This window comes from Tamandua tetradactyla, chromosome 13 (assembly GCF_023851605.1).
Source record: "Tamandua tetradactyla isolate mTamTet1 chromosome 13, mTamTet1.pri, whole genome shotgun sequence".
Lineage (NCBI taxonomy): Eukaryota > Metazoa > Chordata > Mammalia > Pilosa > Myrmecophagidae > Tamandua > Tamandua tetradactyla.
The window spans coordinates 50,480,504-50,499,960 of record NC_135339.1 but is presented as its reverse complement, the minus strand read 5'-3'; the positions used below and the strand labels follow the sequence as shown (position 1 = coordinate 50,499,960).

The 19,457-nt window shown below is 37.6% G+C and overlaps 1 protein-coding gene and 1 pseudogene across 13 annotated transcripts in view; both read left to right on the top strand.

Annotated features, from left to right (window-relative positions):
* The window catches only part of TBC1D12 (TBC1 domain family member 12), a 213,578-nt gene that overhangs the window by 141,226 nt on the left and 52,895 nt on the right, over positions 1-19,457 (top strand). The window lies entirely within an intron of this gene.
* Positions 8,628-19,023, top strand: LOC143653969 (malate dehydrogenase, cytoplasmic pseudogene; annotated as a pseudogene).

Sequence of the window (19,457 nt, the reverse complement as noted above, 5' to 3'; positions counted from 1 at the left end):
ATTTCTTCTTCTGAGAGGTGTCTGTTCAAGTCTTTTTCCCATTTTGTAATTGGGTTGGCTGTCTTTTTGTTGTTGAGTTGGACAATCTCTTTATAAATTCTGGATACTAGACCTTTATCTGATATGTCATTTCCAAATATTGTCTCCCATTGTGTAGGCTGTCTTTCTATTTTCTTGATGAAGTTCTTTGATGCACAAAAGTGTTTAATCTTGAGGAGCTCCCATTTATTTCTTTCCTTCTTCAGTGCTCTTGCTTTAGGTTTAAGGTCCATAAAACCGCCTCCAATTGTAAGTTTCATAAGATATCTCCCTACATTTTCCTCCAACTGTTTTATGGTCCTAGACCTAATGTTTAGATCTTTAATCCATTTTGAGTTAACTTTTGTATAGGGTGTGAGATATGGGTCTTCTTTCATTCTTTTGCATATGGATATCCAGTTCTCTAGGCACCATTTATTGAAGAGACTGTTCTGTCCCAGGTGAGTTGGCTTGACTGCCTTATCAAAGATTAAATGTCCATAGATGAGAGGCTCTTTATCTGAGCACTCTATTCGATTCCATTGGTCGATATATCTATCTTTATGCCAATACCATGCTGTTTTGACCACTGTGGCTTCATAATATGCCTTAAAGTCAGGCAGCGCGAGACCTCCAGCTTCGTTTTTTTTCCTCAAGATGCTTTTAGCAATTCAGGGCACCCTGCCCTTCCAGATAAATTTGCTTATTGGTTTTTCTATTTCTGAAAAATAAGTTGTTGGGATTTTGATTGGTATTGCATTGAATCTGTAAATCAATTTAGGTAGGATTGACATCTTAACTATATTTAGTCTTCCAATCCATGAACACGGTATGCCCTTCCATCTATTTAGGTCTTCTGTGATTTCTTTTAACAGTTTTTTGTAGTTTTCTTTGTATAGGTTTTTTGTCTCTTTAGTTAAATTTATTCCTAGGTATTTTATTCTTTTAGTTGCAATTGTAAATGGGATTCGTTTCTTGATTTCCCCCTCAGCTTGTTCATTACTAGTGTATAGAAATGCTACAGATTTTTGAATGTTGATCTTGTAACCTGCTACTTTGCTGTACTCATTTATTAGCTCTAGTAGTTTTGTTGTGGATTTTTCCGGGTTTTCGACGTATAGTATCATATCGTCTGCAAACAGTGATAGTTTTACTTCTTCCTTTCCAATTTTGATGCCTTGTATTTCTTTTTCTCGTCTAATTTCTCTGGCTAGAACCTTCAACACAATGTTGAATAATAGTGGTGATAATGGACATCCTTGTCTTGTTCTTGATCTTAGGGGGAAAGTTTTCAATTTTTCCCCATTGAGGATGATATTAGCTGTGGGTTTTTCATATATTCCCTCTATCATTTTAAGGAAGTTCCCTTGTATTCCTATCTTTTGAAGTGTTTTCAACAGGAAAGGATGTTGAATCTTGTCAAATGCCTTCTCTGCGTCAATTGAGATGATCATATGATTTTTCTGCTTTGATTTGTTGATATGGTGTATTACATTAATTGATTTTCTTATGTTGAACCATCCTTGCATACCAGGGTTGAATCCTACTTGGTCATGCTGTATAATTCTTTTAATGTGTTGCTGGATTCGATTTGCCAGAATTTTATTGAGGATTTTTGCATCTGTATTCATTAGAGAGACTGGTCTGTAGTTTTCTTGTTTTGTAATATCTTTGCCTGGTTTTGGTATGAGGGTGATGTTGGCTTCGTAGAATGAATTAGGTAGCTTTCCCTCCACTTCAAGTATTTTGAAGAGTTTGAGGAGAGTTGGTACTAATTCTTTCTGGAATGTTTAGTAGAATTCACATGTGAAGCCGTCTGGTCCTGGACTTTTCTTTTTAGAAAGCTTTTGAATGACTGATTCAATTTCTTTACTTGTGATTGGTTTGTTGAGGTCATCTATTTCTTCTTGAGTCAAAGTTGGTTGTTCATGTCTTTCCAGGAACCCGTCCATTTCATCTAAATTGTTGTATTTATTAGCATAAAGTTGTTCATAGTATCCTGTTATTACCTCCTTTATTTCTTTGAGGTCAGTAGTTATGTCTCCTCTTCCATTTCTGATCGTATTTATTTGCATCCTCTCTCTTCTTCTTTTTGTCAATCTTGCTAAGGGCCCATCAATCTTATTGATTTTCTCATAGAACCAACTTCTGGTCTTATTGATTTTCTCTATTGTTTTCATGTTTTCAATTTCATTTATTTCTGCTCTGATCTTTGTTATTTCTTTCCTTTTGCTTGCTTTGGGATTAGTTTGCTGTTCTTTCTCCAGTTCTTCCAAGTGGACAGTTAATTCCTGCATTTTTGCCTTTTCTTCTTTTCTGATATAGACATTTAGGGCAATAAATTTCCCTCTTAGCACTGCCTTTGCTGCGTCCCATAGGTTTGATATGTTGTGTTTTCATTTTCATTCGCCTCAAGGTATTTACTAATTTCTCTTGCAATTTCTTCTTTGACCCACTTGTTGTTTAAGAGTGTGTTGTTGAGCCTCCACGTATTTGTGAATTTTCTGGCACTCCACCTATTATTGATTTCCAACTTCATTCCTTTATGATCTGAGAAAGTGTTGTGTATGATTTCAATCTTTTTAAATTTGTTAAGACTTGCTTTGTGACCCAGCATATGGTCTGTCTTTGTGAATGATCCATGAGCACTTGAGAGAAAGGTGTATCCTGCTGTTGTGGGATGTAATGTCCTATAAATGTCTGTTAAGTCTAGCTCATTTATAGTAATATTCAGATTCTCTATTTCTTTATTGATCCTCTGTCTAGATGTTCTGTCCATTGATGAGAGTGGTGAATTGAAGTCTCCAACTATTATGGTAGATGTGTCTATTTCCCTTTTCAGTGTTTGCAGTGTATTCCTCACGTATTTTGGGGCATTCTGGTTCGGTGCGTAAATATTTATGATTGTTATGTCTTCTTGTTTAATTGTTCCTTTTATTAGTTTTATAGTGTCCTTCTTTGTCTCTTTTAACTGTTTTACATTTGAAGTCTAATTTGTTGGGTATTAGTATAGCTACTCCTGCTCTTTTCTGATTGTTATTTGCATGAAATATCTTTTCCCAACCTTTCACTTTCAACCTATGTTTATCTTTGGGTCTCAGATCTGTTTCCTGTAGACAGCATATAGAAGGATCCTGTTTTTTAATCCATTCTGCCAGTCTATGTCTTTTGATTGGGGAATTCAGTCCATTAACATTTAGTGTTATTACTGTTTGGATAATATTTTCCTCTAACATTTTACCTTTTGTATTATATATATATCATATCTGACTTTCCTTCTTTCTACACTCTTCTCCATACCTCTCTCTTCTGTCTTTTCATTTCTGACTCTAGTGCTCCCTTTAGTATTTCTTGCAGAGCTGGTCTCTTGGTCACAAATTTTCTCAGTGACTTTTTGTCTGAAAATGTTTTAATTTCTCCCTCATTTTTGAAGGACAATTTTTCTGGATATAGAAGTCTTGGTTGGCAGTTTTTCTCTTTTAGTAATTTAAATATATCATCCCACTGTCTTCTAGCTTCCATGGTTTCTGCTGAGAAATCTACACATAGTCTTATTGGGTTTCCCTTGTATGTGATGGATTGTTTTTCTCTTGCTGCTTTCAAGAATCCTCTCTTTCTCTTTGACCTCTGACATTCTAACTAGTAAGTGTCTTGGAGAACGTCTATTTGGGTCTAATTTCTTTGGGGTACGCTGCACTTCTTGGATCTGTAATTTTAGGTCTTTCATAAGAGTTGGGAAATTTTCAGCGATAATTTCTTCCATTAGTTTTTCTCCTCCTTTTCCCTGCTCTTCTCCTTCTGGGACACCCACAACATGTATATTTGTGTGCTTCATATTTTCATTCAGTTCCCTGATCCCCTGTTCAAATTTTTCCATTCTTTCCCTATAGTTTCTGTTTCTTTTTGGAATTCAGGTGTTCCATCCTCCAATTCACTAATTCTAACTTCTGTCTCTTTAAATCTACCATTTTAGGTATCCATTGTTTTTTCCATCTTTTCTACTTTGTCCTTCACTCCCATAAGTTCTGTGATTTGTTTTTTCAGTTTTTCTGTTTCTTCTTTTTGTTCAGCCCATGTCTTCTTCATGTCCTCCCTCAATTTATTGATTTAGTTTTTGAAGAGGTTTTCCATTTCTGTTCGTATATTCAGCATTAGTTGTCTCAGCTCCTGTATCTCATTTGAACTATTGGTTTGTTCCTTTGACTGGGCCATATCTTCAATTTTCCGAGCGTGATCCGTTATCTTCTGCTGGCATCTGGGCATTTAATCAGATTTCCCTGGGTGTGGGACCCAGCAGGTTGAAAGATTTTTCTGTGAAATCTCTGGGCTCTGTTTTTCTTATCCTGCCCAGTAGGTGGCGCTCGTGGCGCTCGTCTGTCTGTGGGTCCCACCAGTAAAAGATGCTGTGTCTCCTTTAACTTTGGAAAACTCTCGCTGTAGGGAAGGGTTGCCAGTCGAAGCGGCTTGGGGGAGTGCCAATCGAATCGCCCAGCCGGCCCGGGGATTCGCGCGTGGGGAGGGTCGCCGGCCTCCACGGCTTGGAGGAGCACCTGTCCAAATTTCCCAGCCAGCCCAGGGTGCCAAGCGTGATGGGGGGGCACCGGCCTCCGCGGCTTGGGGGAGCGCCTCTCTAAATTTCCCAACTGGCACGGGGCGCCAAGCGTGGCGGGGGGGGCGCTGGCCGCCGCGGCTTGGGGAGGTGCCTATCCACTGTTCCCAGCCGGACCGGGAAGCTACGTGTTTGGAAAGGACCCCGGTCGCCGGTCTCCGCGGCTTGGGGGATCTCCGATCCAATTCTCCCAGCTGGTCCGGGGGGCCGCGCGTGTGGTGGGTGAGCACCAGCCACCACGGCTTGAGAGGATCGCCTGTCCATTTCTCCCAGCCGGCCCGGGAAGGAGGAAGGGAGGGACTCTGGCCGCCTGCCGCCCCAGCCCGGGGAAGCACGCGCCCCTCGGTGATCTCACCACAGCGGTTTCTCCCAGCCAGTCAGCCATTCCAGAATGGGGTACGCTGTCTTCTTGGTCTCTGTCATGGCTCCAGAAGCTGTTCTGTACTGTTTCTACTTCCCTAGTAGCTGTTCTGGAGGAGGAACTAAGACCCGCGCGTCTTACTAAGCCGCCATCTTCTCCGGAAGTCCCCCTTGCCAATACTTTTTGATTATCTGCTTAATATACTCTAGGATGTATCCAGGCATTATATTAAGCTATACAGGATTAAAGGACCTCTTTCTTATTCTGGACTCCCTGTGTTTCAGTTGTTCAAATGAGCTATACAGATAGGTTGAGTTAGATTATGTGCTACAGAAAATTTCAGTTCCAGACCAAATAAGCCTTTCTTCCTTTGGTCTCAGAGTATGTGTGACATCTTGTTCTTCCATACCCATTTTTGAAAAGACTATTTTGTCCCAGTTCAGAGGATTTGGGGGCCTGGTCAAATATCAGTTGACCATAGATTTGGTGGTCTATTTATGTACTCTCAATTCAATTTCATTGGTCGATGCTTCTGTCTTTGTGCCAGTACCATACTGTTTTAACCACTGTGGCTTTATAATTTGTTTTAAAGTCAGAGACTGTGAATCCTCCCACTTTGTTCTTTTTTAGGATGCTTTTAGCTATTCGGGGTCTCTTTCCCTTCCAGATGAATTTCGTAACTAGCTTTTCCAAGTCTTCAAGGTTGGTTGTTGGAATTTGATTCGTACTGTGTTGAATCTGTAGATCAATTTGTGTAGAATTAACATCTGAACCACATTTAACCTTCCTATCCATGAGCAGGAAGTGTCTTTCCACCTATTTAGATCTTCTTTTAGCAGTTGCGTAGTTTTCTGTGTACAAGTCCTTTACATCCCTAGTTAAGATCATTCCTAACTATTTGATTCCTTTGGTTGTATTTTGAATGGAATTTTTTCCTTAATTGACTCCTCAGTTAGGTCATTGCTTGTGTATAGAAACATTATTGATTTTTTCACATTAATGTTATAGCCCACCACTTTGTGGAATTTAGTAGCTCAAGTAACTTTGCTGTAGATTTGTCAGGATTTTCCAAGTATAGTATCCTGTCATCTGCAAATAATGGAAGTTTTACTTCTTCCTTTCCAATTTGAATGCCTTTTATTTCTTGGTCCTGCATGATTGCTCCAGCTAGAACTTCTAGCACAATGTTGAAAATGGTGGTGACAGTGGGCATCTTTGTCTTGTTCCTGATATTAGGGGGGAAGCTTTCAGTCACTCTTCATTCTAGGGGAAGCTTTCAGTCACTCTTCATTCTAGCTATTGGTTTTTCATATATTCCCTTTATCATATTGAGGTAGTTACCTTCGATTCCTGTCTTTTGGAATGTTTTTATCAACAAAGGATGTTGGATTTTGTTGAATGCTTTTTCAGCATCAATCGAAATGATCATGTAATTTTTCCCTTTTGATTTGTTAATGTGCTGTATTACATTAATTGATTTACTTGTGCTGAACCATCCTTGCATTCCTGGTATAAACCCCATTTGGTCATGGTGTATAATTCTTTTAATGTGTTTTTGGATTCGATTTGCTAATATTTTGTTGAGAATTTTTGCATCTATGTTCATCAGGGAGATTGGCCTGTAGCTTTCCTTTCTTATAGCATCTTTATCCAGTTGGATATGAAAATATTAGCTCCCAAAAATGAGTTAGGTAGAGTTCCTTTTTCTTCAATTTTTTTGAAAATTTTGAGCACGATTGGTGTTAGTTCTTTTTAGAATGTTTGATAAAATTCCCCTGTCAAGCCATCTGGCCCTGGGTTTTTCTTGGTAAGAAGATTTTTGTGACTGATTGAATCTTTACTTGTGATTGGTTTGTTGAGATCTTCTCATTCTTCCTGAGTCAGTGTAGCTTGTTTGTGTGTTTCCAGGAATTTACTGTTTGTATTTTAAACTTACATTTTATTTTGTTTACTATTTCATTTAAAAACTATTGAGAAATTAGACATAGTAAAGGATTTATTTTTTAAAAAACAAAATTCTGGTCATGTATGCTGAAAATTAATTAGGGAGATTATATTGTTGATGTCCAAAAGCCTTATGAGATTTTCTTAGCTGTCTCTATGAGCCAATATCTGAAACATAAAATCTTGGTTCTCTATTTTGGTTCCTATTTCAACCCAACTCTGCTGACAGTCAGTTAGTCTTTCTCTCTTGTTATGTAAATTAATTTATTCTTCTCTAGCCTTGAGATGTACTCATCCCTGCCTTTTATGCCTTCTAACTACTGTTTGTCAATCAGTTGCTATACTATTACTATTAAGAATACATTTTTAATACCTAGAAAAGCATTTTAAAATTCTTCTCTTCCCTGTTCTGCCTTTCTTTGCTTCTACAGAGCTGCCATTCTTCAAAGTATTGTCTCTGATTTATCAAATAAAACACAATCTTCCCTAAGATAAGACCACGTGGTTCTTAACTCCTCCCCCCCCCCTTCCTGGGTTGTTTGGATCTAATCTTTTATTCCTGCTGGCATTCTCGTTCCTTCCCATATAAAAGTTCCTAGGCTTTCTTGTTGGTTTATTAGTCTGCAGCTTTTTTCATCCATTATCCTAATGAACATAATAAGAGAATCTGGAATCAAACAGAAGTAGAATATCTTTTAGACAGTGTGAGGGAAGAAAGGCTGGATATATAAGTTCATTATATTATTTTTTCTTGTTACATTTCTTCATACTAATGAAGTGTAATACTGATCCTGACATTCCTCTTTTAGGATTTGATAAACATGTATTTTCCACTGTTAAAAAAAAAATCTTTTCAGTAGTCAGCTCTACAGTAGAGGTGACCTGTCTCCCTAAGGCTGATTCTGCAGGTGCTGATACTGCCCACTGTGCTGGTTCGAAACTGTTGATACCCCAGAAAAGCCATTTCTTCTAATCCAGTCTTGTGGGGGCAAACCTATTGCTGAGTGGGACCTTTTGATTAGGTTGTTTCCATAGAAATGCAACCCACCCAATTGTGAGTGACACCTTTTGATTAGATGGAGATGTGACCCTGCCCATTCAAGACAGTCTTATTCCTTTTACTGGAACCCTGTATGAAGAGACTAGAAGGCAGAAAACAGAGGGAGCTCAGAGCTGACACAGAGGCCAGAAAGATGAAGACAAGAGACACTGACATTTGGAGATGCAGAAGAGAATGCCCCCATAAATGATGGAAGCTGAGAAAACCGTTTGAAACCAGGAGATGCCAGAAGCTGAGAGAGCCATTTGAAACCAGAAGCTGGAGGAAAAGAACATTACCATGTCCCCATGTGACAGACAGACCCCAGACACTATCAGCCTTTCTTGAGTGGCAGTATCCTCTTGTTAATGCCTTAATTTAGATGTTTTCGCAGCCTCGCAATTGTAACTTGTAACGTAATAAATTCCCTATATAAAAGTCAATCCATTTCTGGTATATTGCATCACAGCCGCTGTAGCAAACTGAAATACCCACACAGATTCCAACCAAGTCTGAACCAATCAGAGTCCTTGTGATTTGAGTATCTGATCAAATTACATTTTAACTACTGTACAGTAGGAAATAGCTTTGTCTTTGGTAAAGACCAGCCACTGATTCTCGTGTTGTTTGATGTCATCCTGTTAAGGTGGTGTCCCATGTGAAAAAGGGATGGGATGGGGAGAAAAGACTTACCAAACGTGAAAATCTTCAAAATCTAGGGTTGCAGCCTTGGAAAATATGCCAAGAAGTCAGTTAAGGTTGTTATCATGGGAAACCCAACCAGTACTGGTTGCCTGACTGCCTCAAAGTCAGCTCTAGCCATCCTGAAGGAGAACTTCAGTTACTTGACTTGTTTAGATCAAAACTGAGCTGAATCTCAAGTTGCTCTTAAACTTGGTGTGACTATTGATGATGTAAAGAATGCCACCATCTGGGGAAACTAGTCCTTAATTCAGCATCTAGATATCAACCATGTCACAATGAAATTGTAAGGAAAGGAAATTAGTGTTAATGGAACTCTGAAGGATGACACCTGGGAAAGATAATCACGATTGTGTGACATCATGCAGCTTCAAGGCTTGGACATTGTCCGCTGCACTGTTTACTATAAAAGCCATCTTTGACCATGCCAGAGACATCTGGTTTGGATCCCTAAAGGGGATGTTTGTGTCCATTGATGATATCTCTGATGGCAATTCCTATAGTTACCAGTTATCAGCTCTACTCGTTCCCTGTTGTAATCAAGAATAAGTTTGTTGAGATTCTCCCTATTAACTTCTCACATAAGAAAGTGGATTTTACCATATAGGAAATGATAGAAGGAAAAAGAAATTGCTTTTGAATTTCTTTGCTCTACCTGGCGAGAAAATAATTTTGATGTTACTAAATGCCCAGAAGCTGAAGAATCTGTCGTCTTTGACTGTAGTACCATATATTAATAATGCTATACTCGAATTACTTGTGAAAACAGCACATTTGAAAGATTATGTACTTCTTGATACAAATTTGTGACTGTTTATTCTCATGGTATTAATGCTGTATTTTAAATAAAAATATATAATCATATGAAGAAAAAACCTTTTAAGAAATTTAGTTATGAGAATATGTCAAAGTTTTATTTCAAACTTGCTGCCAGGAAGAAGAGCTAAACCAGTTCAGCTCAAAGATTCCTTTTTTTGGTAGACACATTTCGAGTGGTTAGATAAAGACTATCTGGTTAAAGAACTTTAGACTCTTGACTGACAGTGAGCTTAGTAGGTAGATAATTAAGTTCTAGAAAAACTCTGTTAAGCTTATTAACATTCATCTTAAAAGGCTTTTTACCAGGAATGTTAATTTCTTCCCAGAAGAAGTTTATAAAAATAGCATATAAAAAGTTCTGTTGTAAATAATGTTTGGGACAAATTTTTCTTTACAATATTTTATAATTAAACTTGTCTTTTAAAGTCCAGTATTCATGCTTTTGCTCATGTTATTACCCTCATTTGAAAAGCAGTTCTCTTACTGCCATTTCACTCAATTCAATCTTTTAAGGATTACGCTTTATCTTTTCTATCAAGTGTGTGTTGACTTCTGTCTTCAACCATATCTACTTCTCTAAACTCCTTTTCTTATAACTAGTACAAGCAGTTCCTTGAAATAGCGTTTTGTAAAATTTGCTTTAAATAATATGTGAGGCACAATAACAGTGTACCAAAAAAGTATAGACAGTTGAAAAAAGTGCAACTCTTCTATTGATCTGTCTATTGAAATTAATATATTAATTATAATGAATATTGTAGCTTTCCTTGTTTCTGGGTGAGTTTGCTCATCTGTGATATAGACATTGAACTAGTCTTGTTCCACTCAACTTTGAGATGCTGTGACTTAACAGTTTTGTTCACCTTTTTAGAATTTTGAGGGGTCTTTTTTTGAGAAGTGCTTTATGTGGCTTATATTTTTGTAACTAAAACAAAAACAAAGACTTCCATGGTGCTTAAATATGGGGGTGCCTAATCACTTATCCCTTCTTTTTCTATTTCAACTAATTAAAAATAGATACTGGGAGCAGTTCAACAGTGATTCAGTGGCAGAATTCTTGCTGTCATGCCAGAGAACCGGGTTTGATTCTCTGGTTCTGGAGCCTGCCTATGCCAAAAAAAAGGAAAAAAAGAAAAAAAAAAAGATACTGGGAATAAATGAGAATGAAGACTTAAGTGTTATTGAAGATAAAACAAAATGGGGGTACACTGTTGTGACTTAAGTCCTAAAAGATACTACCTACTTTATCTTCCCTAGAATGCTCTCCTAGCAGATTAGGACCAATTAACATCTGACCAGTCACAGGCTGAGAAACTAGAGCAGAGACTAGTAATCTGTAGGCCTCTTCTGTGTCTGGATGCACAGGTTCAAGATCACCTATACTGTTTTTGAGTCTCTCCTACTGTTAATATCACTACTTCACCTGTGACGTGGCATCTGTGAGGTGATGGAGAAAGAGGCAGAATTCCTCAGTATGAAATTAGTGGTAGAAATTTCCTCTTCTGTAGGTCAAATTGAAAATATGAGGAGAGGGTTTCCCCCCTCTAGAAGGAGTTTATGAATTGGGGTTACTTTTTCCTTCCTTATCCTCTGTAATTTGCAGAAACACCCAGAATCATTGACTTCATAGATCTTTATTTATTTTTGCTTTTTTTTCCCTTTCTTCATAGATTCTTGTAGTTTAAACGTTTCTTTACAGAGGGGGCAATTATAGCATTTAATCATTTGAAGTTTCATTTAAGAGGATTTCAAAAATAAAAATTTCTATAATTTCATCCTCTTGTTATTTTTGTTTTCTTTCTCCTATTATCTGGATTCACTTCACAATAAAGACAGCCTTGAAGAGGTAGATAAGAATATCAGTACATGCTGATTGTGTTGATATGAGCCTTTTCTATTTATTTAAATCACTGATGCTTAAAGAGCTATTTTTTTAAAAAAACCATCAGTAGAGAACTATCTCCTTCTCTCTTCTGTCGCCTTTCCTTAATTATTATACATAATAGTGCCAAATATTATAATAAAAGTCCTTAAAGAAAGAGGAGAAAGGTGACAGAAAGTATAGGTTTTTATGCTATACCTTTGAAAAGCAGCAAATGTTCATGCCATGTTTTTTTTTTGGCATGAGCAGGCACTGGAAGTTGAACCCAGGTCTCCAGCATGGCAGGCGATAACTCTGCATACCATGTATTTTAACATGATAAGCTGTGTTACATATTCATTAATAGTGTTTTGTCTTGACTCCATAACAAGTTGTCACTGTCTTATCTTGACTCCATAAGAAGTTGTCTCTTCCATATTGTTTTCCCATAGTACCTAAGAGTTCTGAGTGCAGTGCTTAGTATTTCTTGCTCAATTATATTCACTTAGCCTTTGATTTTCAAGCTTAAAGAATTTTATTTTTTTATTTACTTCTCCAGATGACTGTGAAAGTAGTGATTAAAAAAGTTATATATGTGTGTTTATTTTTATTCTGTGTTCACTGTACTGTACAGCATACAGATACTTTGCAATTATAGTACCAAAGCTCTGCTCTTCCTCAAACTGTCAAATATTGGTAAGATATTTAGCATGTGGTCCATTCATCTTTGGACTGTAAGTATTGAACACCTACTATATACCAAGGGTTTTGCATGTATGGTAGTTTGACAAAGGGGACACCAGAACTTAGAATAGTTGATAAGCCAATTATTACTTATATATTATTTATGTATTTATATGTAATTTATATATTATTTTATATGTGTGTTTATTTTGAAGATTCATTTTCAATAAAGTCAAATCACATTGAAAAAAACCTTATGTAGGAATTCCTAAAAAGCTCTTTCCTGAACAATGTTTAACTCCTTCTGGCAAATCATTTCATGCTAAGACCAGGGTGCTGAAGACTGGCATAAAGGTATAGGCTAGCCTATCTCTTCTTGAAATCTTTTCTCAGGACTAGGTCAGATTAGTTTGTGGAATTGTCTCTTGAAAAATAGAGGAACAAATTGTCAGTGAAACAGTCAATGCATATGAAGGAACTGTAATCTCTTACTAACCAGGATTTTTGAACCATGATTTTGAGATACACTTTTATGTTTACTTAAAATCTGTGACTTTTGTCCTCACACATAATTTATTTCCATTTCCTTACATAAATGACCTGAATGGTAGTTACAGTTCTCTCTTTTTCTGTCTAGACCTGCACTGTCTATTATGGTATCTCCTGTCCACATCTGGCTATCTAAATTTAAATGTAATTAATTAAAATAAAATAAAATAAAAAATTCATTCCCTCAGGCACATTAGCCATATTTCAGATGCTCAGTAGCCAGTGTGGCTAGTGGCTACTATATTGGACAGTACTGAAGAACATGTTCATCACCACAGAATGTGCTTGAAAGCACTGATCTAACCCATGTGGAAGGGACTGTGAGATTGTACAGAGAAAAGACCTATTTATAGCTATAAGTTCTATGATCTGCCAAACTGTGTCATTTAACCTAGTTAAGTCTTTTGCTGGGACTAGTGGAAAAAAGACATCAGAAATTAAAGTGCAAAGGCATTAAGATTTACATCATGAGAAGCAGTATTCTAAGTGAAGAGAATGATCAGGCCCATTTGAGGGAAGGTACTATGTGGTTAGAAATCATAAGAATAGGGTTTGTTTTGTTGTTAAAAAAAAAACTAGAAATAAAATTTCAATTAAGCTGTTTACCTGGTAGTAAAATAATTTCTAAAGATAAAGTAAAGCTATTGTTCAGCCAGTTTTCAGGAAAATGGAAACTCTACTTATTTCAAACAGAAGGAATTCTATTAATAGAAGAATTCAGTAGAAGGGCTAGAAAAATAAAAGAAGAAATATAAATTCAAAAGGCCCTCCTCTCAACTGAAAGAGCAAAAGGGTAAAAACAATTACCCAGAACTCAAGATCACTATTTACTTGAAAACTAGATTTATATTCAACTTCTTTCTATTCTTTCCTGTGGTCTTATTTTCTTTGCAGTAAATACAGTTTTTCTTTCTTTATAGAATAATAACATAACTTAAAATGGAAGGGAATATCATAATTATTTCTCATGAGACTATATGGAATCCATTATTACTTTTATTTTCACAATTCTCTTCTGCTCTAGGAAGCACTTTATCTGAAATTTAGGAACAGTTAAATTCTTTACTCTCTTTTTTTGATCCAGACTAGGCAATTACTGTTTCTATCCACAGGCAGGCAAGGAAATTTTTTCAGGAAATGAGAACATCTTAAAGGTTAAAAGTTGATCTTTCAAAAAAAAAGTTGCTCTTAAAAGCAAATAGGAAACAAGTTTATACAGGGTCGATCTGTAAGAGTTAAGGAATTAGTATGTATAGGCAATACGAGCAGTCAATGATTAGTTTGATCTAGGTGTAAGGACTAAACTCAATGGGCTTTGAGAGTGGTTGGAGTCAGATAGATAAAGGCCTGTCATAGTCCTTTATTAACATTCCTGATTACTTTATCGCTGAGAATTATATTTAACTACACGTAAGAGACTCCCAAAGTAGTGGCTTAAACATGTAAGGATTTATTCCATCATATATGAGTAGGCCAGTTAAACAAAGGCAGTTCATTGCTGTCATTGCTCCATGCATTGAAGACTGAAGTTCATATCTCTTCTAGTTTGCTAGCTGCCGGAATGCAATAGAAATGGAATGGTTTTATAAAAGGGGAATTTAATAAGTTGCTAGTTTACAGTTCTAAAGACAAGAAAATGTCCCAATTAAAATAGGTTTATAGACATCAGGAGATACAAATAAGATAGATATTGGGTAATTGAAGCTGAAGGGATATAGATTGTGCAACAGGACCGATTGTAAAAATTAAGAAATGGATAACACAATACTACCTGTTAGTACATGTTAGTACACTGAATGAAGCTGAACGTGAGAATGATAGAGGGAGGACGGCTGGGGCACAAATGAAATCAGAAGGAAAGATAGACGATAAAGACTGAGATGGTATAATCTAGGGATGCCTAGAGTGTACAATGATAGTGAATAAATGTACAAATTAAAAAATGTTTTTGCATGAGGAGGGGCAAAGTAATGTCAGTATTGCAGGGTATTGAAAACAGATGGTAATTCATATTTTAAAACTTATGGGTAAGACTAAAGCAAAAAATGTTTATTTGGTAAAAAAATTTATAATTTGACTAGTGCATTTTCTATATAACTTATGTGGACAGTTTAATTGAACAACATAAGTACATGGAACATTGAATAGGGCATCAGAGTTTGTATGTTTTTCCAGAGTGATTCCCTGATAAATCCCAGAGTGATTTGAACAGTGAATTTAAAAAGTATTTGCAAAGTCCCTTGGGGGAATGGTGAGAAAGGGGGAAAATTCAACTTCCCCATGTGGAGAATTCCTAATATTCTCACAAGCAGTGGGAACAACCAATGCGGTAGGCTGAGCCCTCAATCTTGGAGTTTGTTCATATGAAACTTGTCCCTGCAAAGGTTAGGCTAAGCCTATTTAAAATTAGGCCTAAGTATCACCCCCAGAGAACCTCTTTTGTTGCTTACGTGTGGCCTCTCTCTCGCAGACAACACGACAAGCAAACTCACTGCCCTCCCCCTCTCTATGTGGGACATGACTCCCAGAGTGAAAACTTTCCTGGCAGCATGGGACAGAAATCCTAGAATGAGCTGGGACTCAGCATCAAGGGATTGAGAAAGCCTTCTAGACCAAAACGGGGAAGAAAGAAATGAGACAAAATAAAGTGTCAGTGGCTGAGAGATTTCAAACAGAGTCAAGAGGTTATCCTGGAGGTTATTCTTATCACCTTTTTAGTTATGGTATATTGGAGAGGCTGAAGGGAAGTGCCTGAAAATGTAGAGCTGTGTTCCAGTAGCCATGTTTCTTGAAGATGATCATATAATGATATACCTTTTGCTGTGTGACTTGGTGATTGTGAAAACCTTGTGTCTGATGCTCCTTTTATCTATGGTATGGACAGATGAGTAAAGCATATGGATTAAAAAAAATAATAGTGGGAACAAATGTTAAAATAAATTTAGTAGATTGAAATGCTACTGATCAATGAAAGGGAGTGTTATAGGGTGTAGAAAAAAATAGGGGAAACAAAGGCTAAAATATATTGGGTAGATGAAAATACTAGCAGTCAGTGAGAGGGAGGGATAAGGGGTATGGTATGTATGCGTTTTTTTCTTCTTTTTATTTCTTTTTCTGAATTGATGCAAATGTTCTAAGAAATGATCATGGTAATGAATATACAACTATGCGATGATATTGTGAGTTATTAATTATATTCCAAGAATGGAATGGTCATATATGGTGAGAATGTTTGTTTTTGTATGTTGTTATGTTTTAAAAATTTTTTAAATATATAGGTCTATAGAAATATCCAATCTAAGACATCCAGGAAAAGACACCTTGGTTCAGGAAGGCCGATGAAGTTCAGGGTTTCTCTCTCAAGTGGAAAGGCACATGGCAGACACTGTCAGGGTTTCTCTCTCAGCTGGGAGGGCACATCATGAACATGGCATCATCTGCTAGCTTCCTCTCCAGCTCCCTGAGAGGCATTTTCCTTCGTCATCTCCAAAAGTTGCTGGCTGGTGGACTCTCTGCTTTGTGTTGTGGTGTTCCCTGCTCTCTCAGATTCTCCTCCTTTCTCCAAAATGTTTCCTCTGTTATAGGATTCCAATAAACTAATCAATACCTACCCGAATGGGTGGAGATATGTTTCCACCTAGTCCACCTAACAACCATCTTGATTGAGTCACATCTCCAGAGAGATGACCTAATTACATTTTCAAACATGCAGTACTGATTAGGAATTAGAAGAAACGGTTGCCTTTACAAAATGGGATTAGGATTAAAACATGGTTTTTCTAGGGTACACACATCCATTCAAACTGGCACTTTCCACTCCCTGGATCCTAAAAAAGACATGTTTTTCCCAGCTACAAAATACATTAATTCCATCAAAATATCAGAAATCCTTAAACCATTTCAGTAGCAATACAAATGAAATACAAAGTTAGAAACAGTACAAACTCCTATCAAAATTAGTTACAGGCATGGTCTGTTCTAAGGCAAAATTATCCTCAGGCTCTGGACCTGTAAAACTCAAACAAGTTATTTACTGCCAACATAAAAAGGAGGAACAGTCATAGGTACATATAACCATTTCCATAAGGAGGAAGGAACACAGGGGTCACTGGACCCATACAGTTTCAAATTCCACAGGGCAAAGTCTATTAGATTTCAAGGTCTGAAAGTCATTTATCTTCGGGGCTTTAGAAAGCCGCAGTCCCACTCTTTTCAAGGGCTTACGTGGTGGCCTGCCTCTCTATGAATGCAACCTTGTGGGACATTGGGGAGACTACCTTTTTCTTGGCCCTACCCTCTCCAAGCATTGGGGCTGCACCTGGGCTCTCTGCCATCTCTGGGGCACACACTCCACCCCTCCATGTGGTGGCAGCCAGGCTCTCCCCAAACCCCTAAGATTATGCTGCACCCTCTCCAAGGCCTGAGGCAGGCCGACTCCTCCACTGCAATGAGGTGGGAGGCCCATCCTCTGCCTTTGGGGCAATCTCACCCTTTCCATGTGCTTGGGTGGGTCTGCTCTCCTGGCCTGAGGTTTCTTGACTTCAGACTCAGCCTCCATGGCATTGCCTCTGAAGTTATTTTTCCTCCAATGTGTCCCTTCTCTGAGCCTCCCTAGTCCAGACTGGCAGCAGCTCTGTTTATATAGGTCCCAGAGCACTCTCGTTGGCTTTCTATGCAGTAGCCTCAGATTGTGCCCACTAGGCATAAGGAGTTTCCAGAAATCTTTCCTGGATAACTCCATGACCAATCCTGGCTTTCTCTCAAATGGCTGACTGGTTCCACATTTGGCCAAATCCTCACATGGGGCACCACTCTCTCAGGTCTCCCTTTCTGGAAGCCCAGAATTTTCTAGAACTTCAGTTTCTGGTTTCTTTGTACCCAAGAGTTCAGTTCACAGCTTATCTCTTTTCTGTCATATTTTGCTATAAACTGCAAGGAGAAACCAGGCTGCACTTTCCACATTTAATTTGGAAATCTCTTCTGCCAAATGTGCAAGTTCTTGGCTTTTAATATCTGCCTTCCAGCCAAAGCCACTAGTCAATTTTGTCAGATTATCTGCTATTTTAAACAAGGATCTCTTTCCTTCCAGTTTGCAATAACATGTGCCTCATTTCTTTCTAAGGACTAATCAGAAATGTCTTTAGAGTCCACATTTCTACCATCAGTCTCTTCAAAGCATTCTAGGCTTTCTCTATCAAACTCCTCACAGCTCCTCGAAAATCTTCCCCTTATCCATTTAAAAAGCCATTCCAACATGTTTGGTATTTGCAAACCACAGCAGCACCCCACTCTCTGGTACCAAAATTTGTTCTAGTTTGCTAGCTGCCAGAATGCAGTATACCAGAAATGGAATGGCTTTTAAAAAGGGGAATTTAATAAATTGCTAGTTTAAGTTCTTAGGCTGAGAAAATGTCCCAGTTAAAACAGGTCTATAGAAATGTCCAATCTAAGACATCCAGGGAAGGATACCTTGGTTCAAGAAGGTCAATGAAGTTCAGGGTTTCTCTCTCAAGTGGAAAGGCACATGGCAAAGACTGTCAGGGTTTCTCTCTTGGCTGGAAGGGCACATGGCAAACATGGCGTCGTCTGCTAGTTTCCTCTCCAGCTCCCCGAGCATTTTCCTTTGTCATCTCCAAAAGTTGCTGGCTGGTAGACTCTCTGCTTTGTGGTGTTGTGGCATTCCCTGCTCTCTCAGATTCTCCTCCTTTCTCCAAAACATTTCCTCTTTTACAGGATTCCAGTAAACTAATCAAGACCCATCCAACACATCTCCACCTAGTCCAGTGTAACACCCACTCTTGATTGAGTCACATCTCCAGGGAGATGATCTAATTACACCTTCAAAGATACAGTACTGAGTAGTGATTAGAAGAAATGGTTACCTCTAGAAAATGGGATTAGGATTAAAACTTGGCTTTTCTAGGGTACATACCAGCACAATATCTTTCTGTTCCACCATCTCCAGTAAGTAGTTTATCATGATAACCTTGTGCTTGCAGTTGAAGGAAGGCTGGGAGAACAAAAGGGCTTTTTTAAGTTGAGTCAACTCATGTCTTATGAAGCCCTCCAAGAAGCTCCACAACACTCTCCCTTAAATATTAGCTGCTAGTGGGGTAAAGAAACTTTTGCCTTAGTAGATGTGGTAATCCAGGATCTATTAGAAACTACACTGTTTAAACTTGATAAAGTCATGGTGTGGGAAAAAGTACCACATCATCATCTATTTTCCTCTTCTTCCTTCTCTGTTGTGAAATACCTATTCAGTTCTTTTGCGCATGTTTTTATTGGACTGTTTCATTTATTTTTACTGATCTGTAGATATTCTTTATACATTCTGGATATGAGACCTCTATCAGAGATATGTGTTACAAAATATTTTCACGTAGTCTTTAGCTTACCTATTCATTCTCTTAAAGAATGAATGTTGTTGATAACAGAAGTCCTTTTTTTAATAAGATCTAATTTATCATTTTTAAAAGATATGATTATTTCTTTTTATGTCGTATATAAGAAATCGTTGCCTACCTCAAAATCATGAGGTATATATATATCTATCCTCTTATATTTTATTCTAGAAACTTCATTGTTTTACCGGTAAAACTCAGACCTATGATCTAAGGTGAATTTAATTTTTTGTATGTAAGTAAGAATTAATTCTTTAGTACATGTATATCCATTTGTTCAATTGTTGAGGAAAAGGCAGCCTTTTCTCTATGAAATTCAGTGGTGCCTTGGTCGTAGATTGCGTGATAAGAATGTGTGTATCTGTAAAAAAAAAAAAAAAAGGTTGATTGTGATGATAAAAAAAAAATTTATTCCTTCTAAAGGCCTCCAATGTCCTGGAGCAGCTAGAAGGAAAAATCTGAGATGA